The sequence below is a fragment of the Ambystoma mexicanum genome, chromosome 6p (genome assembly GCF_040938575.1).
Source record: "Ambystoma mexicanum isolate Mex_15411 chromosome 6p, UKY_AmexF1_1, whole genome shotgun sequence".
NCBI classification, from domain to species: Eukaryota; Metazoa; Chordata; class Amphibia; order Caudata; family Ambystomatidae; genus Ambystoma; species Ambystoma mexicanum.
In genome coordinates, this window is record NC_090935.1 from 513,025,598 (window position 1) to 513,052,603 (window position 27,006).

The following is a 27,006-nucleotide window of genomic DNA, read 5'->3' on the forward strand; positions in this document are numbered from 1 at the left end:
ATTCTTACAGGAATTTGTTAGCAAAGCTAATTGATTGTCTAAAACATTGCAGAGCTCTATAAACACATCTGATTGGAGGTTTTCCTTATAAATCTCGAGCGCACGCTGACTTCTTTTTGACAAGCGTAGGCATCAATACTGATCTAGCTCGTGCATGTTCTACAGTATTTGGAGCAAATTTCAGGAATCCTATCACACGCTGGAATTATTTTTGCGAATGCTTTGCTTTGTAATACGCATGTTGAGTGTTGTTGAATATGACTTCCCTTTCATGAGCCGCCCTCTGTCACCTTTCTCTTCGCCCTGACTACATTTCTACCCCGGCAGCTCCTCTCCCCTCCCACTTCCTCCCTTGCTGTGCTGTTCATGCTGAGTGCTGTTTATCGGAAGAGAGGGGCTCACAAGTTCTTACCTTCAAATATGGGACCCTGGTAGCCACTGTGATGACATCTTTACTTCATATCCTTTATTAATTTAAAATAGAAAATCATTTACTGAGTCCTTTTGTTTTTGGATGAGAAGTGCTTGCTGTTTGCCCTCTTTGAAATAATGGGCCTCATTCCGAGTTGGGCGGTAAGGGTTAACAGTCACCGGTAAGGAACGTGGTGCCGGTAAAGCCTTACCGCCCAATTCCGAGTTCCCTTAGCGGGACCCGCAAAGGACGTGTGGTTCTGACCACACGTCCTTTGCTGGTCCCGCTAAGGCACCAGGGCGCTAATAACGGGCCCGCTATTTGCAGGCCCGTAATTAGCACCTTCCCCATTCCCATGGAGCCCTATGGGGGTTCAATGGGCATGGGGAATGGTTGGTTGAATGGGGTCTTAAATGACCCCCAATGTCCTTCTGTGAAAATGTCACACTTTGCTTCACATTCAATTTTGTATAGATGTATTCTACTCTCTCTACAAATGTTACATTTCAATACAAAGAGCAAGAACGGGAAATTAGAAAAATAGTGTCTTTTGTGTTGGAAGCAAGTGAGAGATGCTCATTCGCGAGTGCCCTAGAACGTTGCAAATGGTGATCCATACATGCATAAAGGTGCACCACAGGTCACTGTTGCAGATTGTAGTGTATTTGCACGGTTTGCACTCATTTGGATAATATGTAAATTTGATTCTGGTGTTTAGGCTAATGCTTATAGTTGTCACATGTATGGATCAAATAAAATGACTAAAGAATGTAGTAGAATTGCATGATGTACACATGTACTGCCAAGTCGACGTGTTCCCCCATATCTTGTCTTTCATTGTAAGAAGTATGCATTCATCTCGATGCAACCAGCAAGTAACCTGTAACCTACGCCTTGATACCTTCCGGTTTGGGCGTAATAACAAATGCAATAAAAAAATAAATAAAAAAATAACAAATGTAGTGTGTTACAAAATGGGCAGGTTTGTGTGACACACGTCTTAGCATATTAGGCTCTAGGAGGTTTTGATGATTTTTGGAGGTTTGGTTGTTTTACATTGTTTTTTTTTTTGTCCCATTCCGCCGTTCATTCCCGCTCTGCCTCCAAAAGCTGCATGAGTTTATGCCAGCATTACATTTTCATGCTGGCGTGAAACCGATGGATTCCTACGGAATAATTCACTTGTGTCTACCATCTGCTCACATCAGGCGGAGTCCACAGGGATCCAAGCAGTGCAGGAAACTGGTAGCAGCTGGGGAATGAGAATTTCATGGATGGGGGCCTATTGCACGAGAGAGCCAATGGAACTGCTCCCCTCAGTGCATTTTCCACTGCCTTTGAAATGAGGGTCATAATCTTGTAATGATGTGTCAGACACACGGCATAGGGCGCTAAGGGGAATTCCATACATTCTGTGGCATCCAGCTCACCAGTTATACGCAAGTAGTATTTAGCAGCCAGTGTGGTCCTCAGCGTAGCTATATTTTATTAACAAATCAGTTTTGTATTGGGATTGGGAGCCACTAAAATAGAAGTCTGCAACATTTGGCTCTCCGGTTGTTTTGAACTAGGCTCCCATGATTTCATTTGATTTGATTTGATTTGATTTGATTTGATTTGATTTGGAATTTATATAGCGCAAATTCCATGGGGGAACCAAGCGGCAAGTCGCATCTAGGCGCAGATCTAGAATGCAGTGCAGTGAACCGTCTAATAGCCACTCAAACAAAAAGGTGTTAAGCTGTTTTTTAAATATAGTCAGGGATTCTATCTTCCGTAGGTGAAGTGGTAGGCAGTTCATGCACGAGGGCCAGCAATCAAAAACCTTCTATCCCCCCAACGGACAGATCTGGAGGTAGGAACCACCAGCCCTACACATTGACTATACTGGCTAGGGCAGTTGGGCACTGTACTCCAAAATAACAGGAGAGTTGAAGGTTGAAGACCCCTGCACTAAAATGGCATCTGTAGACATGTATCAGCTACAAATGAACACTTTTCCAAAGCATTGCTTGCAATCAGAGGAGTTTGCCACTGCCTGTTATCACTTTATTGTTTCATAGTTGAATCACCCATCATTGGTATGGCCCTGTGGCAAGCATGGGCATCGGTTTCTCTGAAAATTGGAAAGTGGCATTGTTAGGACAGTTTCTCTGTTTTCATGGGTTTAGGGGCTGAGTGTCACTGATCCAAAACTAGGCTACAGGTTTTCTTACGAGTTTTCGCCGGCTCATCTAGCGCTCATGATGGCTGATCAGGCAAAGTCAACTCTTAAAAGGAGATCAGGGTGGGTTTCAAGATACACAATAAAACGACATGAGATTGAATAAGGAAATACCCATCCAGCAATGTTATTAAGTGAGGGTTTATCTTCTGTGAAGGTAAGTGAGGAATGTGCAGGGTACAGTTAAAGCGATGTTGGGTAGAAGGACTCTTTACGAGTTCATGGTCACAACCTTGCCAGTTAGGATCACAATTAATGTTCAGAGTTAAATGGGTACCAGCTTAGACTGCTAGTACCCCATGGCACCCTGGGATTATACCTGCTCAACCAGGTGTTTGTTTCTTATTGGGAATAATGGGAGAGACGGATTGGCTTTTGACTGAATGACCCAGATACTAGTCCTGATGTTGTCCAATCCACAAACCCAGGTATAGGCCCAATTATAGAGGTAGGAGCTTGGATCTGAATTTTCCCAATGCCTCTCAGGGTGGATCCACACACGTAGGAACCTTGAGTCTTGGGTTCTTCGGATTGTTCTTGGCTCTACCTCTCAATACCGCATGTCCTCGCAAGGGCAACATTGCCAGACAGTTCCTGGTCTCCAGTGGTTCAGTGGTGTGTCTGTGGAAATGACGATTATCCACAGGGAAGCTAGTCTGCTGAAGGGCCAGCAGACGAGGAGCTGACTCTGATCGGAGGTGAACTGCTGAGGCTGCAGCGAGGTCCGGTTACCCAGAGGGCCAAGTTGCAGTTCTGATGAAAGGAAGGTGTAGGAGCTCGACAGTCAAGGTTCTATTACAATCTGAGTTTTTCAAAGCCATTCAAGATGATTCACAGTTTTATGCTTTTTTCAGAGACAGGCTGCCTGATACTGATGCTCTAGATGTCGAGTCCTACCACCTATTCAATCCCGGTCCTGACAGAGATAAGCAGAAGGGTTTTTGTGTCAGCAGGGAGTCCTGGATACCTGTGACCCGGATATGCCTGTTGGATCAAGAGGGTTAGGAGTGAGCACCAGTCCTTCTGTTCCTTCTGGTCAGTACGGGGTATTTTGTTGGCTTTCTCAGCTCTCTTCGACCAGTCAATTCTTCAGTTTTTTGAAGACCTGCAACAGACAGAAGTGATTACAATTTGTATCATATGTACGGTAATCGCTTGAAGCTCATATCTCTACTGTATGCCACTAACACCGCTGTATCTGCTCGGATTTAAAGCCATCATCGTTTTTTAATCGCCATTGTAAGCCACAAATAACAAACAATCATGCTGACTTATTAAGGCAATGCCTGAGCCACTACTGTTATTATTATTATTTTTTTTTGTGCTCATTTAATGTAAATTGAAAGTGCCAGATCACATCCTCAGTTCCTGCACTTTTCCATTTTGATAGTCTTACATTTTACATCATGTCTCCAAGTTCTCCTTTTACCAAACTGTCACCACCACAGTTTGAGTAATTGAGTCATGTCTTTCTAGCTTCTCCTGTAACCTTAATGCATATTAATGCCCCCAGGGTTCACAGTGCTCCGCCACAGCTATGCTATGCTATGCTATTTGCTATGCTATGCGTGCAACTGTCTCTCCTTGTGCCCCCTCTCTTCTTTCTTTATATTGTCCTATTGTTCTCCCACTCTGTCTCTCCCTTTTCCTCTTCACCCACTATCTCGATCCACTGCAAGCAAGTCTTCCGATTCTACAAATACAAACATGAACTGGCAAAATCAATGTCGTTCAAGAAGTGCAGTTTGGCATATTAAAGCAAAAGGGCTAAAAATTGCCCAGTGCAAAAAAGATGCATTTTCACTACATTTTTGCACCAGGGCAAAGATGTCCTAGTGCTGATACGGACTGGTATTAGCACTAGGGCAAACTTTGCCCAGATGTAAAAATGCAGTGAAAAGGTATCTTTTTTGCACTAGGGCAATTTTTGCCCAGGTTCCTATACCATCCATGCCAAACTGCACTTGTCATGGTACAATAGTTTTCTAATATGTTCCAGTGTTTTTACAATTGGGGCAAACTTTGCCCTAGGGCTAATACCGTGCAAGTTTGCAATTGCACCAGTGCAAAGTTTCTGTGATCTGGCCCCTCAGATGGGGATTCCATTTTGCCAAGAGCTGGCTTGCCCCATGAGTGTGGCGAGCGCTCGAGCTCTGTGCTGCGCACATGCGCACACGTAATGTAGGAGCAGACACTCCATAGTGGTATTGTTGTTTAGGCCTCTCTTTTTCTTTCATATTCTCTGGTTATAAAGTGGAAACCCCGACTTTAGTAGCCACTGTTTTCGGTCCTCCCTCTATGGCAGTTTTAATGCAGCGCTACTCTGTCAAGATTTCCTGGTTTGCGTTCAGTTTCTGAAAGGCATGTTTGGCAGGAGGCATGGTATTAGACATCTGATCTTCTATGTTACTCGAGATTAAGGGATTAAATCGCGTGTTTCCATAGCAGAGAGAATTAATTTCAGTGCAGCCTAGGCAGAATACCGCGTCCAAACGCAAGGCCTGGCAGGGAGACTGCGCCTGTCGCCCGCGTGCTGCATACACGAGGACGGCGCCCGTAGCTTCTACCGAAGCACTAGGATATAATGCATTTACAAACATCCTCAGATTAACCGCATACGGACTCCATCTAATCTTCCAGCACCAATAAAGTAACTCTGCTCATTGAAAACTCGCTTAGACCTGGGCCTCGTCGTGAACCACAAGCGGCTCTCTGCGGGTCACAGAAGATTATTTCGGGAGAGCAAGGTCGAGCTGGCCTAGTTTTGACTACATCAAGTTTAATCATAAGGATCGCGATATTTCTCTGCAACAGCGACATTTTTCAGAGCTTCCTCCTCTAGTTCACACTGCAATGACATTTGCCAGTGTTGATAGTTTTGTGCAGAAAATGTAACCTGTGAACGGTCCGTTTGTTCATACATTCAATAAACCAGCAAATGTACTTTATGGATTTGGCTAAAACATGATTCTATGCAATATTGCACATATCTACATCATTTGTCAGGTTATACTATTGTGACTTGTACCGCAGCCATATCTCATGGACTCTAGGCGCTCAGTCGGATCTGAAAAGGAAAGCAGTTGGGGTAGTTAGTAGGTTTGAGAGGGAAATGCACAAGAGAGCTTTGATGTGCTCTTGGTAGCTTTAGTTCTGAAACACAGGTCACTGTGTGCTGGTATGATTTTGTTTGATTGACATTTGTGTGATGTTTTGTGGGTGATTGTATGCAGACGTTTCATGTGCGTGTTGTGGAGAGTTGGTAGAGTGCCTGTAGTTTGGGCGTTTTGTGGTGGAGGTCTGGGATGGGTGGTGTGTATGCAGAGTGTTACAGAGTTTTTAGCAGTGCTAGTCAGGTTTGTCTGGGTTGTTTTTGCGTTGGGTTTACGCTTTGGCTTAGATGTATTCCTTTTTGGTTTAGCATATAATATTTCTTTCGGTGGCCCAGCTTCATGGGGTTATCTTTTGTTGCAGTGATGGGGTTCTCTATCTGGTGTTTTCTTCAGCTCGCTGTGTGAACGAGCCATGTTTTTTTTTATAGTTTCCTCAACTGTAGGCGATCTTCTGTTGTTCTTATTTCCTTTGCAAGTGATTTCCATAATTTCACTGCTATGCAGGAGAACGCCGATCCCCCTAATTTCTGTTTTGCGTATTGTTTTGGTTCAAGGCGAATGTCGTTACTGGATCTTAGTGTTCGTGTTGGTTGGTAGATGGTGACATTTTCCTGTATGAATTCCGCTCCTTGGCCGTGGATCGGTCTCTGTGTTATGCAGAGAGTTTTGCAGAAGATTTGTTTTTTGACTGTTAATGCAGTGTTCTTCGCAGTGGGGCGATGTGATCTCTTGTAGTGAGTCTAATGAGTAGTCTTACTGCTGGGTTCTGTATTTGTTGTAGCTTCCTCATGAGGTAATCTGGCATTCCGAGGTAGATGCTGTTGGCGTAGTGTATTCTTGACATGATAAGAGAGATGACAGCGAGTGTTCTGTGTGTGAACTAGAAGAAGGGAAGTATCTTCTTGATTGTGTGTAGGTGGAAGAAGTATTTCTTTACTACTGTGTTGACTTGTGGTTCTAGTGTTGGTTCATTATCCATTAGAATTCCAAGATTTCTGACCACTTTGGATGGTTCTGGTGGGGTTCCTAGCCCGGCGGACCATGGAATGTGATGGTTGTTCAACAGGTCGTTGGGTGCAATCATAATTTTGGTTTTGTCATGGTTGAGTTTAAGGCTGTTGGTTAGTTCATCGAGGCAGTCGGTGAGTGTCAGGTTTTGTTCTTTGCTTGCATTGATCTTATAGATGTTTTGAGTGTCATCTGCGTAGTTGTAGCAGGGTGAGACTATGTTTTTTAAGAGGTTAATCATGGGGGTCATGTAAATGTTGAAGAGTAACAGGGGCATCGATGAGCCCTGTGGGACTCCACATTTTGTTTTCCGAGGCACTGACTTGAATGGCGCTATCCGGGTTGTTTCTGTTCTTTCTATCAAGAAGGATTTTAGCCAGAGCAGAGTTGTGTGGCCAATCCCAATATCGTCTAGTCTTTTCATGAGTGTGTCATGCTTGACTGTGTCGAAGGCTGCTGAAAGATCAATTAGTAATAGTGCTGAGTATTAGTGCTGAGTTGACGTTGGAGTCTGTGTTGGTCTTTAGATCGTTCCCATACAGATAGTAGTGCAGCGTCCGTTCCTCTAATGGGTCTAAAACCTACTTGTGCCTGATCTAACAACCGCTTGTTTTCTACATATTCAAGATTTGTTCATAGACATGGCTTTCTAGTAGTTTCGCCGGGTATTGGATTTTTGAAATTGGTCTGTAGTTGCTTAGGTCTCCCATGGTTCCTGAAGTATCCTTGAGGATAGGCTTGATGTAGGTCGATTTGAAGGCTTGTGGAACGGTTCCTGTTGCCAGTGAGTGGTTGAAGAGGTTCAGGGAAATATTCTGCCAGTGTTCTCTGGGTGAGGATGATCTTGTAGACGTCTGGTGGGCAAGCATCTGCTGGAAAACCCCTCTGTGCTTTAGCTCACCAGGCTGTTTAATTTATCTGTCGAGATCAGCGGGAGGTGGGTTAGTCTAGTTGGTGGTTCTGGAGTTGGCTGGTTGGGGTGGTCAGTAGTGCTTTTTGGCTAGCTTTCTATGAGATGCTGGATGCTGGTGATTCTGTTTTTGAAGTGGTTGCCAAGGTTGTTGCATCGTTTTTGCATAGGGGTTGGTGCGTTGTTGCACATGGATGGGTTTCTTATTTCGTTTATGTTGTTGAACATTTCTTTCTGGCCATTTCTTGATTATGTGATCCATTCGTTGTAGTATGTCCTTTTTTGTTTTGAGTATTTCGGCTTTGTCTAGACTAACCTGTCTTTGTTATGTGTTTTTTTGTCTTGGCAATAATTCTTCCTCCATTCTTGTTCTAGTTTCCTGTTTTTTTCAATGCTTTGAGCTGGGGCATGTACCATCTTGCCATTGTTTTCTTTAGTGAGAGGGTGAAAGTTTTTTTCTGGCGCAATGTCCGCTAGTGTTTTTGTGATCCATCTTTGGATTGTGTCTGTTCTTCCTTCTGTGCCGGCTGAGTCTAGGATGGTGATTGATGGTTTTGTAGCTTCCAGTCTCAAGTTTAGGTCCACACTGTTAATGGCTCTCCAGTTTCCTTTTTGAATTGGAGGGTTTTTAGGGAGGTTGTCACGTATCCTTGCTGGCGGTTGGATCAGGAAAGGTATAACAAGGTGGTCGCTCCAGAGGATTTGCATTGGAGGTGCAGTTGTGACCAGGTTTTGTTTCAAAAGATTACATCTCTGATTCTGGAAATGCTTTTGCAGGAACAGTGCCTCTTCATCCTTGTTCCACTAATTCTCTGTTTGTGTTTTCGATATTTTTTCTGCACAGGAGTCCAGTTTGGACCCCTGGAAGTGCAGCTTTTCATCTTTTCCGTTTTGGTGAACAATTCCAAGGGGATACACTTATATCACCAATGGGTAGGGGTACCCCCAGTGTATGTTTTTGGGCACCTGTGTGTTGCTCATAGAGCAGTGTATGTGCTGGTGGCAGCTAGATGCTGACATTGCAGTGGCTCTGGGTGTCCTCCATTTTTGCCACACCCAGACCCTACCACATGAATCAATGGATTCCTGGACAAAGGCAAGATGGCCACTGTAGCCTTTCGCCTTTCTCCCTTGTTTCTCAAAGTCCCAAAAAGCCCTGGCTCTGTTCCCTTCCCCTGATTGGATATTGGGTGGAAGGACCATATATTGTTCTGGGGCTGCCCCTGCTAGAATGGTAGGAGGCTTCCCAGGGACTGGCTGTTTGAGATAAACCCAAAGGGTGGAACCTAATGAATGGAGAGAGGAGTCAAATCCCATCTGGTGTTCTGGGTGTCTGGTTCTGGTTGTGTGTCACAATGCCTGTGGTCAGCCTGAGCCAGCGCTGACTGAAACTGGAATTAATGCAGTGTGTGCTCTTAAAGGCTGTGAGTCAGCTCCAATACGCATTCACTTTTTTGGGTGTCTGGTTTTGGATGAATGGCCTGAATGTCTATGAGCATGATTGGATGCTGCTGGATGAATGCACTAGTGTGTGATTGGCTGGATGAGCCTAGCTTCAGTGAATGTGGAAAGTTCTGTATAACAAGGGACCCCTCACTTACTTTTGTCTCATATGTTGACATCAGAAGCCATAAGAAGAAGAGTATTCTTAAAGCTAGTATCCTGAATCTAGTTGGAGGAAGAAGTCTGTGGCTGCAACTCTTCAACAAATACAAAGGTTCCTTTGCTGATTTACACACTTATCAAAGAGGACATGGACAGGTTACCTCTTCCAGTAGCAATGGGGGGGCACCATGCAACTGCTGCTCTTCAACCGAAGTGTCCTGGAAGCCAGTCCTGTGTGCCTGCTGTCCTGCAGAGGTACCTTTGTGGGTCCTGAAGAGTAGTGTCTTGGCATCCTGAGCCCAAGAGATCCACCAGCATCATCCAGGGTTCGGAGGCTGTTTGTGACCACTGGGAAGCCAGATTGCTGTGTATCACCCAGAAGAGGGGGTACGCTGGCATAGTGATGCCAGATTCCCGGAGCTTGAAAAGTTCCAACCAACCAAAGAAATCTTCAAATGACACTGCAACTGTGACATCTGTCCACTTTTCCATGGCTGAAGAAGTCCAGTGTCGCCACCTGCAGAGAAGTGCCTACTGGTGGGTTTCCCACCATTCAGAACCAAAGATCGAGTTGAGGGTCCAGACTTGGTGGAGGTGTGCAGAGCAGTCCAGTGCCAGGGTCCAACTCTACAGAAGCCATCCTGTCATTCGTGCTGTGGCTGCAGCTCCATAGAACTGAACGCTGACAAACCGTGAGCTGAAAAGATCTGGCACCTACTTCTGCCACTGCACCCACCACCACCAAAGGTCATACACAGAAACCAAACACTTTTTGTTCCCTGCCCAAGCTTTGTTGAGGATCGCAGCATATTTCATCTTCCTGGGACATCAAAAGGCAGCGTAACAACCCGACAAAGGAGACCACCACAATGAACCTTCACTGCTGCCTTTCTGACACTGCTCTGTTCCCTTCTCCTTATTGGCACTGATGTCCCAACAACTCCTTCTTCCAGAGGGGATCCATACTCAAGGGACATCTTCATGTACAACTGAGAGACTCCACCACTTCGCCCTCTAAGGCACCCAAGGTACTTTGATGCGGAAACGCGTCTTCCATCCTCAGGGTTCATCCAAGGGTCCCAGTTTCATGTTGGATCCTGTTATCCTGTGGCTTCCCAGGTACTTTTGGGTGGTGGGATCTGTAGAAACAAAAGCAGACAGTTAGTGAACATATAAGGACTAGTCATTGTTTTAAAAGCAAAGTGTAAGATACCTTTTCTTACAGGTTGTCCAGGTGGGGGGGATACACACACAGTATTGCATTTTTATTCTCAAAGAAACCATTCTGCCAATGTCCTAAGTATTGCCTACATTTCTACTTTAATGTCTATGAGGTTAAACATTGCCTAATAATGTTAATGCTTTTTAATAACTGTCAGCAGTTGGTGCATCATACCTGTATCTAAGGGTAACTGTGGTACCACATAGAACTGTATATATTGAGCTAAATGTTTGATTACATTTCGGAGTACAAAGTGAGTCTTATTTACTTATATATATCCACATAACCTTTATGTTGGTTAATAAAAGAACTAAGGTAGCACATAACATAGTGTGTGAACATGCGTTTGTGTGGGGTGGGCTTGGGGATTCACTGTACCCAAAAACCAGCCTGCATCACCTCACTTGAGTCTCAGAATTGGTTGCTCCCCCGCGTTTACCAAATTGGAGCATTTGCTGGGGTGCCTCTGTGCCTCTACCATAACCATAAAGTGTGTGGTAGTACAGATACCACCCTCCAGTCTTTACAGCATCTAGTGTGTGGCTTACTGTGTGTATCACTCCTTTCACCAGTTGTTGTACATGCTTTGTCGCTAGTTGATTAGTCAGTGTTTTGGGTGAGTCAATGTTTTCTTCTTCCAACCAGATGTTGAAGTCTCCAAGTATGATCAGGTGATCATGTTTAATGGCCATGTTGATGGCATCCACAACAGTGCCTACAAAGTTTGAGTCGTAGGTCGGTGGCCTGTAAAGGAGTAGAAATGTTAGATTGGTTTGGGGGTCTAAGGTTAAGTGCAGGATGAGTGATTTGCAGTTTGGAATGCGTAAGAGTGGTGCTGTTTTTGGTCCTTGCATGCTATGACAAATCCTCCTCTTGTTACTTCTATGTTGTCTTTCCTAGCATTTGAAGTTGTTGGGTAGGTAGTCCTGTACCATTACCTTGTAGTTTTTAGTTTGCCATGTTTCTGTGAGGAATAGGATGTCTATCCCTACATCATATAGCAGGTCGTATATATCTGTTGTGTGCTTGGATAGTGATCTGGCATTGGCTAGGTTACAGTGTACCTTTCTGCTTCTTGTGTCGGTTTCGTCTTTGGCTGTGTATTTTGGTGGTTGTGTTGGTGTTGGTAATTTATTTCACCGGATTGCTTATTCAGGTTTGTTGATGCACTTTATTCATTGACTAGTTCTGCCATGTTTCGTATTGGATTGGTGTCTTCTTCGTGATCATCTTCCTGACAACATTGATGGTACCTTTTGTTGTGCAAAATTATGTGATGAACGGTGTGTTGGTGTCGTTTCCTTCTTGTTTGACTCTGTGTGTTTCACATCCTTGTTATCTTATCTTATTTTAACTGCACTTATAAAGCACAAAGTACGCCGTGGGGCATCTTGATGCTACCTTAGGCAGGTTGATGGAAAGAAAACTAAAAAAGATAGGTCTTCAATGATCACCTGAATCACCTGAATTGATGGGTAGTATAGTTCAGTGGCAACGCCTTAGCCTTGGAAGCAAGACGACACAGAGCAACACAGGTTTGAATCGCGGGTCTGCACTTTAATACCGAAGAGGTTTCTAATACGTTATAAATAACCAATTATAATGATATAGTCATCCACCATCCAAAGGGTCCGAGGGAGAGAGTTCCACAAGGAGGCAGCAGCAACTGAGAAAGACCGGTCACCCACCTGGGTCAGCCTGAAGTGTGGGACCTCAACTAAAAAGGTCTCGGCAGCTCTCAAGGCCCTGCGGGACACATAAAACCTAAACGTTGCCCAAAAATAGACCAATTCAGACCCATGCAGGGCTCAATGAACTAAACAGAGTGTCCTAAATTGGCCACATTTTGCCACTGTCAGCCAGTGCAGGCTATGTAGAACCAGGGAAATGTGTGCGAAGCGAGAGGTGGATGTGGCCGCACAGACCGCTGATTTCTGTCAAATTTACAGGCGCCGGATAAGGGAGGCCAGCAGTGAAAGAAACAGTGAATTGAACAACTTAGTTCTTACCTTGTGGGGTCCTGTGTGGCTGTATCTCCTTGTGGGGTCCCATAGTTTTTTGTTGCATCTGGTTCACAGGGGTGGTGGCCTTCCTGTGGTGATCTATGGTTTTGTAGCTGTAGTTCTATTGGGTTCACAGTGGCGAAAGCCTCCCTGTGGTAACCTGTGGTGGTTTGTGGTTAGGTCTTCCCTTGAGGAGCCCTGTATAGTTATTTCCCTTTATGGTGGCTTGTAGTTTTGTAGTTGTATTGGGAGCAAAGGTAGCAGTAGCCTGCCTGTGGTGTCCTTTGGTTAGCTCACAGGAATTCAATAGTAGCTACACTCCAATAGTGCTCCTAGATTCAACAGTGGCTATACACTAATAGTTAACCAAGGATCAACTGTGGCTGTCCTCTAATTGTTCTACTAGATTCAACAGTGGTTATATTGTATATTTCACATGAATTCAACAGCAGTTAGACTCCGAATAGTTCTTACAGATTCAACTGTGGTTGTACTCTTAACAGTTCTCTTAGATCCAACAGCGGCAGTATTCTAATATTCACGTCAATACAACAATAGCTATACTCTAATAGCTCTCATAGATTCAACAGTGGCTATACTCTAATAGCTCTCCCAGATTACACAGAGGTTGTACTTTAAATTTCACAAGAGGCCAACAGTAGCTATGCTCTAATACCTAGCAAAACCTCTGAGTGTAATATAATGTTGCAGGGATTCGGGGGCACAGTGATGGCTGAGCTCCCTACTATTGCCACCTTACCTATCTCTAGCAGTAGAATGCTTTGTCAGGCATCCAGCTTGAACAGGTGCAAACAGGCAATGGGAGCTGCTCTAGGGAGCTACCCCTTGCCTTTACCCCTTCACTGGCTGCCCTGGGTGGGGCTGGCCTGGTGCCCTCTGTAAAGAGGGCTACTTCCTGGAGGAAGCAACCAATCCCGGGCAGGGTGAGCGGGAGTGGGGCTGGAAGAGGATGGGAGGAAGTTAGGAGGGATGGGGGCACAGCAAACAGGGAGTGGTGGAAATAAATAATTAAAATGGTGATTAGATGGTAGGAGGGCCACTTACCCCAGAGCAAGGGTGCTGAGCACAATGGAAAGAGCAGGACCCGCTCTCACAGGCCTGCAGCCGGGAAGAGCATCTCGGGCTCAAAGGTCATCAAGCAACCAATCATAGGCTGGGTGGGCAGGAGTGGGGTGGGAAGAGCACAGGGTGTGATTGGGGGGGATGGAGACACATGGAATGAGGAGAATAAATAATTAAAAATCGAGGATGGCAGACAGGAGGGCCACTTAACCAAGAACAAGTGTGGCGAGCACAGAGGAAAGAGCAGAGAGCAGGACGCTTTGAGAGGTCAGAAATGTGAGGTGGACAACTTTGAGTAGGTTTTTCAAAAGATGCAATTTTATTAAACTCAAAAAGGGTTTTGGTAAATGCCTCACTATCCCTACCCTGATGAGGATCTCCCTGCCTAAAATAAACTAAAGGAAATTATTCTGTCCCTCACACTTGTACATAAAACAAACTCAATAAGGTAACATATGGCAATTCAGATACAACAACATTAGCAGTTATATTCAAGACTAGGTGACTATTTCTCCTTCTAACCTGGGTGAATCTCCCTTTCGCAGATTCAATCAGGATTTCAACCGACATTTCAAAGGAATAAGAAAATCTTGTCTTGCAACACAGTTGCAATGTAGTTCCAATAAGTCAACTAGATTAAACCCAACAGCTCAGAATGTTTAACAAATCTTTGATCTCTCCAATTGAAGCAGAGTTCTGCACAAATTTTCTCCAGGGTATATAAACGTTTCCACAGTTCAACAAAAGTGCTTCTGTCAGGACAATTCCGTATTAGTTCACCAAAACATTTGCATCAGCAATGTTGAGTTGCCAGGATGCTTCCACAACAATACACAGTATACTTTTGTGGATTTGCCCCTTCTTCTTCAACACTTTTAATCACACCACAGTACTTCAATGGCTTCTGCCTGGTCCACTCATCTACCTGGGCTATACTACAAGGACTCTAGTCCTGGTGTACTCCCTTACCAGGACTAGCAAGATTGCTACTACTTCTACAAGTATTATCTTCATTCATCTCAAAAAGTCCTATAATTTGCTCAACAACAATTTTGACTACTTCTCCGAAGAAAACATGAGACACATTGGTGCTGTTCTTTCCACACTTTTAATTGTCGCATGCAATGCATGTTATGCTCCTCTCCTCATGAACACCTTTTATCAGAAAGGCAGCCTTCCTGCCACTCTTGTTTTCCCTTCTTGCTTAACCAAGTGCTGACAATGGCTTTTTCTCACTTCTGCTCCTCTTTGGCTATGCAATGCTTATTCCCGACGGTCCCGACTTTAGTGTAACCCCGGATGGTTTCCAGACCTTGCAACACCCCTGTTTGCTGGGCTTGTGTCGTCCTTTAAGGTGGATGGCCCAAAGCTGAGGAGAGTGTTGCAGGCAACTGCCTTGTCCTTCTTTTGGCTCAGAGACTCTCCGGCACTTCCCACCTAGGAAGCTTGCTTGCAGAGCCTAGCAGGCCACGCGGTATGCTGGCCTGGTAGTGGTTCTGGAGCTGCTAGAGGGTCCTCGGGGTTCAGCATCTCCCTCTGTTCCCTGGAAGATGTTTAGGGGAGTGATCCTGCTTCCAAGTTGGAAATTCTGGCCTTTCTTCACTGGCGGAAGCTGTAAGGCATACTGTACCTTCAGCCAGGGTCCAAATAAGTCCTTCTTGTTACTCCTTGCAAAGTCTTCAGATGATCTGCCAAAGGAGGGGCTCAACCCTCTTTTGAAGCCAATGGACCCCAGTGATTGGTGCAGGCTAAGCCTAGCATAATGACCCAATCCTGGGTCCGCACCAACAATCGATTGCTATGCAAGTCCCACCCATCATCATGTCTGATATGGACAAAGGGTCTCTCTGGTTAATGGAGCTCTCTGTGGTTCCTGATTAAAGGCATGTCTCCCTTGAAGTTGTGGCAAGAACAGACTTTCTGTCTCCATCAAATCACCTACTCCTACTCTCTGAGTGGAGGGCCCCCGGCAAGGGTTGTCTACTGCAAACACATGTACCAGACATGACACTTCACTGCCCTTGATACTGAGGAACGGGAGCTGACTTCAGGTTGACACAGATGCATATCAAAAAGGTGCTGGTGTTTCCTGCCCTTTGTTAGCTCTGTGACCAGGCCTCTCGCATCTGTATCTATCTTATCTGTATGTACTGCCACCAGCAAGACTGACAATGGGCAGGATGGATCCATGGAGCCTTTGATAGTTGATTAGGCTGGCCATGGCCGGAGGAAGGTTTTTCCTTCTTTATTTTGAGATGCTTTTGTGTACTCCTGGCTGTCACATTCCAACTAAATGGGACGGGGGCGGCACCTGTAGGCTGTGTTCACCCAGAGTACACAGATCTATGTGTTTTTTATGCACTGAGCATAAGAAAATGTGTACAGTTTAGCCCCATACATTTTCTGAGGTTGATCGCCCATCATTCAATTTCTTTTTTAAAAAATCCAAAAAGCCCAGGTGAGTGCACACCCACCAGGCAAATAGTCGTATTCCTCACAAGCGTTCTGTAATAATATCAAACTATGATGGGAATGTGTTTGTATGTCGCATGTTGTATGAACTTCGGTCTGTTCTGACCTCACTGTTATAATGAAGTGATATGTTTTGTATTCTCCCATATATGCTCCATGTGTAATTTAAAATAGAAAAGCAAAAATAAAGTTACAACAAAAGAATTTTCTCAGTCCATCCAGATCACTGTAAAGCAGCAAGAACAGTGCTGGCTGCATAAGCTCAAAGGATCAACCATGTTAGTGCTCCTAGAAAGCCTACAACATTAGCAGATGGCACATTGGTAGAAACACAAGGAGCAGAGGGATGAAAACCTCCATCCACCTGGTGACATTCTATCAAAATCCTGTGATCAGTTTGACTGCACTTACTGAAAGACACTCAACACTACTTGTGTAAGACATGTATGCAAACTAGCTCAAGCAGTCGGATTTGGCCTAAGTAAATATCCCATTCTATAGGCAAAAGATATTGTAGAAATTAGAGAGATACCCTACAGATGTAGGGGAGATGGGGTCAATAGTGAGGTACGCTGACATTACTTTAATTTAGCATGCTACTATATTATGCCAGAGGCTTGGCAGTCCATGTTCTGGGAGGGTTTGCCTGGGGAGTAGCTAGTGTCCCTCTTTCTCAGGTTTTCTGCCTTCTTGGCATTAACCTTATCTAAATAAGATTTCAAGGGAAAAGGAAGTGGTGAGGAACATCCCATAACCATGTAGGCAATAGGACTTAGCAGAGCTGAGGATTTCAGATTTCTCAATCCCAAACCAATTTCACCAAAAAGCTGTACTCTAGAAGAGGGGCATGTGCCACTAATGAAAGTGCCCTAACTATATGGCCACTAAAACCGTCTTATGTTGTCCCACACATTCCGGTGTTGATGGGCTCCTTTAAGTGCCATAAGCATACACACCTGCCCACATGCACACCTGCGGAAGCCATGTCGCTCAAACATTGTGGCTCAAAGTAAAGAGCCAACCATGTGGTCGTGTGGGAGATCATGACTGGGCAGCAGACTAGAACACACTCTCTTGCTTTTTTGCTCTCGTGCTACACTGTACTATGTTCGTATAAAGGTAGTCACTATTGCCTTTAGTGACACTGAAAAATGAGCCTGGCCCATCGACAGAGCATGGCATAATGGCAGGGGTCACCTGATGGAAAGGAGAGGGGCCCCCAGGGACCACTCGTGCGTAAAAATTGATGGAGGCGCTAGGGGCCACTGACTAGGGTTGTGATTACTCACTGACCCCCGGCACACTCTGGACCAAATGTCGGCAGTCGAGTCCACTTTGGTTGCAGGTTCAAGTGCAGCAATTTGCCGGCTCTGTGGCTTTCAGCGACGAAGATACAGTGAGGATTCCAAATGGGACAGTGGCGATTTCTCCACTCCTGGTGGATGGATCAGGACAGTTTCACTGCAACAGGCTTCAGGAGCAAGAGGGGCACAAATGGAGCGCACCTGCAAAGGTCGCCACCACGCCTGGGTGACACGGTAACCGTGTATGCTCCGGTTCGGGTGCACTCGTCTCACTTCAGACCTGGGAATGCCAAGTGTACAAAATTCGGTCTGAGGGTGCCGTGAACACAGAGCTAGCGATATTCCAAGTTTTGAGGGCTTCCTCAAAACGGTGGCAGAGACAGAGCAAAGGTCCTGCATAAACTGGTGCCGAGAATAGTTGGTCCCACTATTCCAATGGGTCAAAGCATCTTCGCAGACCTTCTAGGACGACCAGATGCAGAGGGGTCCCACGGGACGACAGCGGGCTCAGGGTGACAAACCTTCCAGCGAGTCACCAGTGGATCCTTGACTTGGCTTCTTAGCATCAGGATACTTGGATCCTATCCTTTGTTCAGTGAGAACTCCAGAGATCGACATGGTATGGGTGTTTGGGGGCTTCTCTTATCCAGAATCGCCTTCTCGCCAAAACGAAGATGGCCCAATGGAAGATCTGCTCACATACAGGCATACGTGGACCAATCATGGACCACAGTCGTCTCAGGCATTCACAGTACTCCAAACTCTCTGGCAGCCAGGATGTGTATTGGGACAGACACCCCAGCCGACATCCTGGAGGCACACACACAAGGCATGCAGAAACCCGCGAAAGCTTAGCGTTTTGCAAAGGGGCAAGATGGCCAAAGGTCAGGACAAAGAACCCTGTGGTATGGCCATTTTGGAGCCAGGCCACCTATTTGTGCCAAATGTGGTAATTGTGGTTTACCTGGCAGGAAAGGGTTAAAATTACATGAAAAGATAAGCTGCCACCAGCCCTGTCTGGGACTCATCTGCATATCTCCTAAATAATCTTTCGAGAGTATCTAGGGCCTTTGGAAATGACTAAGAGACCCAAGTATACTTTACTGGAAGGTACATTGTACACTTGTTACATGTTGCAGACAATTTGCAACATTGGAAAAGGACTGAGGGAAACAAAGTCTCCCAGTACTGACTGTCTTAAGGGTATGTCAGTTTCCCCATAAGAAGTGAGCCAAAGCCCAGAGGAGTGCAGTAGAAGGCTGGGCTCCCCTGGCAAGTCGGGCTATGATTTTAAACAGCAGCAAAAAGTTGGGCGGTACACAACTGGAGGGAAAATTACACATACATGGAAATCTTTCCTGACACTCACCACTTTACCAGGCATTGTAGTTCACACAACTACATAGGTTGTCGGTCAACTTTGCACACTGCACTATAGCAGCAATGAAACTGACGACGGGCGTGAAAATGAAGCCAACCAATTAGAAACTAAAGAATAACTAGAGGGGTAAGGCAGTGCGATAATAAAATAGAGGTGGGAGAGTTATAAATGGATTTAATAGGGGAGCGACTATATGTCGGAAGGCCAACAAGAAATGAGGAGAAATAATCAAGACGAGAAATGATCAATGTGACAAACAGTCTATGAAGCAGAGAAGGTAAAATTAGAATACCTTTAGAAGATGTTTTGAAAACAGCAGGAACTAGCAATTGAAGGATTGTGAGAGGTAAGTTAGATATTAAAAACTAGAATGCGAGCAGATATGGAGAGAGCAAGAGAATAAGGAGCAAAACGAAGAGGGTGGTGGGCATGAGAGGAGGTGTGGACAAGGAAGACATTTCAGCGATAGGGAAGATAGGAAGAAAACCAAGAAAGAACAGAACCAGAAATGCCAAGAGAAGAACGAGAAGTGCCACGAATACAGTGAGCTGCCATATCAAAAGTGGAAGAAAGGTCCACGAGAATGGGTGAATAAATGAATCAGAAAAACGTACAAGGATAGCTGTGAATTCACAGCATGTTCGAGAGGATGTGAAAAAGGAAGAACGGAAATTAGATGCTAGTTTGATATAAGAGAAGGGTAAACGGGGATTTCTAAGAGCTGGCTAAACAGTGGCACATTTCAAAGAACGAGACCAGAATAAAGCAAATAGTTAAAGAGAAACATAAAGTAAGGAAGGAAATGAGGATAGACTGAAGAGATGTGGGATGATGTAAGAAGGTCAAGGGGGGCAATAATAGGGCTAGCATGTTGGAGCAAGAAAATAAGAGAAGACTCAGAAATTGAGGTAAATCAAAATATGGAGAGGAAGAAGGAAACTGAGATGAGGAGGGAGAGAGAAGAGAAAATGAAAAGCGCTAGTTATTGATTTTAGATGTAAAGTAAGATGCAATGGGCCTCATTCCGAGTACATGAAGGAGAAAATTGAAAGAGAGGATAGAGAAAGTCAGGGGAATGGCATGACAAAAGATAAAAAGTTTAGCAACAATTGTTATGAAGGAGAGAAAAATCAGCAAGCAAAGAGAGAGAATAATGAACCTGGTGAATCTTTTAGTTGGAGTGGTGTAAATGATTTCCTCGAATATACATGAGAGAACGACTGCAGCAAGGGAACTCAAACCAAGCCAGGTGGGTTCAGCGGGTACACCCCCAAGAAAATGGTTAAAATAATGGGTGCAAATGGTGATTTTCCTAACACAATTTCTGTGGAAATTAAGGTAAAAAGCAGCAAAGTTTGCAATCAATTTTGTATGGACCACTTGAAAAACTCCAATCCATTCAAGTCACCAACAGTGCACAGGAGTATTTTCTAAAACATTTTCATGATGCCTTCCCCCACAATGCATGCAAGTATAAACAAAATGTTCATGCTGGCTGAGCCCATACATATCCATGCAGAATGTAACAATAGATGACCATGTAAGAACTAACTCCTGATGGCTTTTTCCAGTATAATTGCCATGTTACACCAAAACAGTATATCCAACCTTGCTGTTCCAGTGAAAGCCAGTCCAACAACACGATAAGATTCATGCTTGCTTTAGCCTTGATGCCCAAAAGAAATACTGTGCCATAATAAGAAAGTATAGCTAGACTGGCTGCACCAAAGTATGTTAGTCTAGCTATGTCATGGAATGGCAATGGCGCCAGTAGCAGCTCCCCAAAAAAGAGGCCCGCTTTCCCTCATGCACAGTGTGCAGGGCGGGCACACACATGCTCTCATTCACACAACATTTACCCTCTCATTCATCCAGGTATTCATATACCAATGCACCACATATTCTCTCATTCACACAAGCATTCATATATTCATACAGCATATACTCCCATTCACCTCTACATTCATAGATTTACACAACATGTATTCTCTCAGTCATCCAGGCATTGATAAATTCACACAATGTATACTCTTTAATTTACCTATGCAGTCATTCATTCACACGACATGCACTCCTTCATTCACACAGGCATTCTTACATCCACACAACATATGCTCATGCATTCATTTGGGCAGGCATTCAATAGTTCATACAACATACACTCTCTCATTCACCTGTTCATTCATATATTCAGCCAGGTATTGAATCATTCACACAACATACACTTTCTCATTCACCTGTCCATGCATACATTCATGCAACATATACTCTCTCATTTACCCAGTCATTCAATCATTCACACAATATATAATGTATCATTAACTCTGGCATTCATAAACTCACACAACATATTCTCTCTCATTCAACCATTGCACTAATATATGTATACAATATATACTCACTCATCCACCCGTGCATTCAATCATTCACACAACATACACTCTCTCATTCACCCAGGCATTCTTACATCCACACAACATATGCTCATGCATTCATTCAGTCGGGCATTCAATAGTTCACACAACATACACTCTCTCATTCTCCTGTCCATTCATATATTCAACCAACATATACTGTCTCATTCACCCAGGTATTCAATCATTCACACAACATACACTTTATCATTCACCTGTCCATTCATGAATTCATACAACATATACTCTCTCATTCATCCAGTCATTCAATCATTCACACAATATATAATCTCTCATTCACCCAGGCATTCATACATTCACACAACATAGTCTCACTCATTCACCCAGGTAATCAATCATTCACACAACATACACTCTCCAATTTACCCAGGCATTCATACATTCACACGACATACACTTCCTCATTGACTGGTGCATTCATACATTCAGACAACACACACTTACTCAATGACTGGTGATTTCATACATTGACACAACATGCACTCTTATTCACCAAGGCTTTTCTCATTCATACAACATACACTGTCCTATTTACCCATGCATTCATACAGTGGCCATGCATGCACGCATACATACAAACGTTCACTCATTCACACATGGGCACATCCCAAATTCACACTCAGAGAACCCCCACTTGCATGCATGCACACACACAAATTACACAACACATGTCCGTCTCCTCCCACCTTCAACACCATCCAGGACTCCTTTCCTGTCAATCAGCGCGCTCCTACACTGGTAGCACAATGATGAGAGGTGGTGGGACAGATATTCCTATGCCCCGCTTGCATCTCGTTATTACGCTCTGTGCATTTTGCGGATCCTAAAGGGCTCAGTGTTGAAACAAAAAGAAATAGCCATAGTACACCCCCCTGCTTAGAGACAGGAAGCAAAGTCCAACCACAAAAACTAGGACTGTGCTGCCTGTTGCTCAAGCGAGGAGCAGCATCCCCATGCCCACACATACGTCCGCCTCTGAAAAAGACTAAGGTCATGCCCCACAAAGGAAGATGTAGGAAAAACTGGAGAGGAATGTAAAGAAACATTTTAGGCCAAAGATACAAATTACTGATTGGCAGTGAGAAAAAGGAAAGCAAAATAGGGGAATAAGAAAGAGATTTTGAAATATTGAAGAAAGGAGCCAGAGCTGTGAGACTGGGGGATAGGGAACTGGGCCAAAATCAAAAGAATCCATAATTGGGACAACATTAAAAGACAAATGAATAGCGAGGAGATGAATTGTAAAGTTAGAGGAAACAAGGAGGTTAGAAGGAGAAGTAAAATCAGCAGAGTATCAATGCAATGACAGAAGGATGAAAGGAGGCTGAAGGATGGTACACTGTGAGTAAGGAAAGACACTGGAGATTAGAGAAAGAAACAAAGTGTTATTTAAAAGAGAAAACAGGAAGAGAGAGAGAGGAGAAGGTATGAAAGTCCGAGGGATACCCGAGGGGGGGTGCCCTTGGGATATTGGGAGGAAAGGCCGTTTTATAACCAGTAAGATCGGCAGGTGGAGAGGCAGTAAAAGAAGAAATTAAAGTCTCAATAAGGTGGAGAAATTGTAAATTACCCTGAAGAAGAAAAGAAAGCGAGAAAAAAGGTTTATTCCACAGGGAACAAACAATGCAATATGTGATAGAGACAATAGGAAAGAAGGGAATGATACCCGGAATTTCTGGAGCCAAAGGAATAGTAAGGAATCCAAGGGGAAAGATGGAGAGAAGGGACAGAGTGAGACATGAAGCAAGAAAACAAATGCCAGAAATGTTATCGACACGGCATGCAGGAATGAATACTGTAATCCACGGGAAGTCACATGGACCATGGCTGGACCAACATGAGAAAGGCATCAGTGAACTAATGGAAAGAGGCAAGCTTGTGACAAAACATACATGCAACCTTTTCTCTTTGGGACTGTGCCCCACTATCTCAATCATTTGCTTGGCTTCCTTCTAATTAACCTTTTAGCAGCTGAGTCCGCCCCAAAAAAGTTGGATGGATTAGGAGAATCTTTGCATATAAATCTGAATGTATATATGTGTGTATGCTACAAATCCACACTGTTGAACCCACATCTACCACATTTTGCATGGATTTCTCTTTTGTCTAGTCTATGTTTGGATGCAAATAATTCACTCCGTAGACACCCTTGTTTACTGATGCTCACCCTGATTATTACAGTAGGTACTAGAAGGAGGCAAAATTTGGAAAAGTGTCTGAAGAAAAATGATCGATGTGTTGGTTATTCCTTTGAAATGTATTACTACTGTACACAGTTCGAAAGTGTTTATTAAAGCATTTTTAAAGGGAATTAAAAGAAAATTAAAATGTTGTTTTATCATGCCACTCCAAATATTGGAAATGGCAAGGTTACAGTTTACTTATGTTCGTTCACAAGAAGAGAGCACAATCAATCAATCTTTCTTGCACACTTTCTCAACTGTGTTGAAGACATTGAGTGACTGAAACATGCCGCACAAAAAACGAACATCACCTGGAAAAGCTCCATCTGATGCAAAGCAAAAATCAATATGAAGAGCTTCTGAAATACAACAAACAGCAGCACGACTTGGCGACCAGAGGACAAGAGCAACTTTCCCTAGGACAAATGAGATGCCAGAGCAAACTGAAGCAAGACTTGTTGACATGAGGACAAGAGCAACATCCTACAGGGCACACGAGACAACAGAGCAAACTGAAGAAATACTTGCAGACAAGAGACAAGAGCAACATCCTCCAGGGCACATGAGACACCACTTGATCAGGACACGGGCAACACTGGGTACCCCAGTTAGTGTCTTCATAAAAGGCAAATCTCAAATGGAAAAAGCAATGATTGCAATAGATGTAGTAGAGCATACGTCGTGCTCTGAAACACTTGTGTACGAGCGCGATACAAGTAAAATATCATATGATATCATACCACCTCCAGAGGGTGCTACCTCGCCCTTCTGCCACCGGCACTCAAAGATACTGCTGCACGTGTGGAAGGAGGCTCATACACCACCTGAAATTCACTAGGGAACCAATACCAAACCGGCAAAGTAAAACAAAGGGACATAGTCCCAGCAGATCGGAATCATTTCACTGGCCCATTTTCCAGCCCGTGATATCCCTGTGTGCATGCGCTCCTATTTTTTGTGTTTCCCTGCCACGGTTTTCATGGGGGAGACAGTCATGACTTCTCCTTGTTTTCAGCACTGTATCAAGATCCCTGTGAATACAGTGCAGAAGCGAGGCAACCCTCGGCAGGCACAAGTCAGTCCCACCGCGATGCGAGTGGCAAATCAACTTTCATGCAGCGCTTCTAACCATTTACATGGCATCTTCCCAGTACATGATGACTAGGAATGCACTGGCAATAAAGAGGTGGCTGCTATGGAAACCGCCAGCCTTAGAGCAGTGGTCTTGGGAACTGGGGGGCCTGAAGGATGTCCAGAGGGGGCCCCAGATTCTTTGAAAAATCATTAATAGAAAATATAACAAGTAGGAAATCTGCTTACATTTTATAGGACTTGCCCCCCCCCCTGAACATCTTTTGGGCCACTTAGGGGTGCTCATTCAGAGGTGGGGGGACCCAGAAACAATATTTTTACTGATGGGTGGGCTCAATACCACTGACCTAGAGTTAAAAATGCAGCACAGCTACACGGTTCCTCACAGGGACTTTGTGCCTACATTGTGAACACCAGCAGCATAGAAGAAAACTATGACCCCTATTGCACTACCCAGGAAGCACCAGAATTGTACTAACTCTGATCTTAATGGGCTACTTTTAGAAAGGTCTCTTTTCTTCTTTGTGTGCTTTTTAAAAGTGGAGTTTGGGATCATGTTCTTGTTTTTTTGTGTGTACAGGCCTATTAAGAACACAACCGTTATTGCGTACCACTTTGACTGTGTTGCCCAACTGGGGTGCCTGTCTAATATTGTTTTGTGCATTTATATTAAAAAAAAGAGTGCTGATTAATTTCTGCTTTTTACTGAATATTGTATTGTAAATTAAACACGCACTGGCAAAGTCAACAGTTGTGTTGTTCCCATAAGAACACCCTTTGGGTGCACGGGAGATCTCCTGGTCCCACTGCTCGGGATAAAGTGAGGAGACTGCATGGCTGAAGGGTTTCTTGTGGAAAAGCTAAAACATTTGGCTTTGCCTATGATTGTTTAACCTAAATTTGATGAGGCCTTTTGGATTATTTCTAAGTTATTACTTACGTAACGTTTGATTTACGTCCATAGTGTGACAGTTCATGTAAAGGTTGAGTGAAGTTCTTAACAGATTAAGTGACCACAAGTTCAATGCTAAGACTGAAAACATGCATGTCATACTACTCATGATATGCTAAGACTGAAAGCATGCATGTCATACTACTCATGACATGCTAAGACTGAAAGCATGCATGTCATACTACTCATGACATGCTAAGACTGAAAGCATGCATGTCATACTACTCATGACATGCTAAGACTGAAAGCATGCATGTCAGACTACTCATGACATGCTAAGACTGAAAGCATGCATGTCATACTACTCATGATATGCTCATGGGATGCACATTATCAATTGTAGGAGTGAGCATAAAATCAGAAAATGCTTCAGCGATTATGCATTGGATGCCATGCATATTTCAAACAGATATATAAAATGTTTTGGGGTTTGCTCATTTAAAAGCGTTATTATTACTATTGTTCATATTATTATTACTATTATTAAGAATAATAGATATAATAAGAACAATAAGGAAATAAATAATGTGGTCTTGTATAGCGCTCTTCTGCTATTATTTGTGTTGGCTTCTCTGTGTTTGGTTCTTTCGGAGAAGAGCAGGGAGTGTTAATGGGATAGTGAGAGCGTAGATGCCAAACCTATGGTGGTGATGGGTGCAGAGCCAAAGCGTCCAGTGCATGTGTATTGGTGTATTTCTGTGAGCCCTTTCGGAGTAACGTATCCTAAAGGGAAAGCACAAGGACTGAAAGCATTAGGTGGTGGGGGTGTATTAAAGCAGAGAAGAAGCAAATAAGATATTTCCTGATAGTGTTCCTGTGGTGCGAGCCAGGTTTGTGATGGGCACCAGTGGGGGACATCCGAGTGTGGTGTGAGGGAGGAGGGTAAGGGTTTACAGTGTGGTCGATTAGTTAAAGGGGGCGGCAAAGTGGTGCGGCAAATAGCAAACGAGAGGAAGAGGTAATGCAAAGAGCCTTCCAGGCCAAGATAGCCTGCGCTTTCAGGAGAAATGGGTGGGTGGCTTGTTCGGCATTTTTTTTCCTGTAGTAGTTGTTGTGTTCCCTTTTGGTTGCGTGGAATCTGACATGGATAGAATTCATTATGGTAGGTTACATGGTGGGGGGCAAGCAGCATCCTAGAGGGTTTTGTAGTTTTGAAGATGCATTCAGTGGGAAGTGGATCAGGTGAGTAGGTCTATAGATTGAGGGGTTTCAAGCGATAATCTCATGAGGTTAGTTAAAGAGCCAGGGTTTTAGCTGCTTTCTGAAGCTCAGGCAGTCTTTCTCTGAACGCATGTGTTTGGGAAAGTAATTCCAGAGTTCTGTTTCCAGAAAAGAGAACATGGAACTCAGTAATTGTTTGTTGAAGATTGACACTCTCACTCTCGAAGATTTGCTGTATAAGAATTCCCTTCTGAAGGATTCAGAGTCCCTGTTTTAATACGAATGGGGAGCAAAGAATAAGGTTTTGCAATGGTTCCTCTTTTTGATTAGGAGACAATGGAGTGTATAAAGTGCTGGGATGATGTGTTTGTGTCTTTTCAGTCATGGGCGTAGGACATGGGGGAGCAGGGGGGACAAATCCCCCCACAATTTTAAGTGGGGGGATA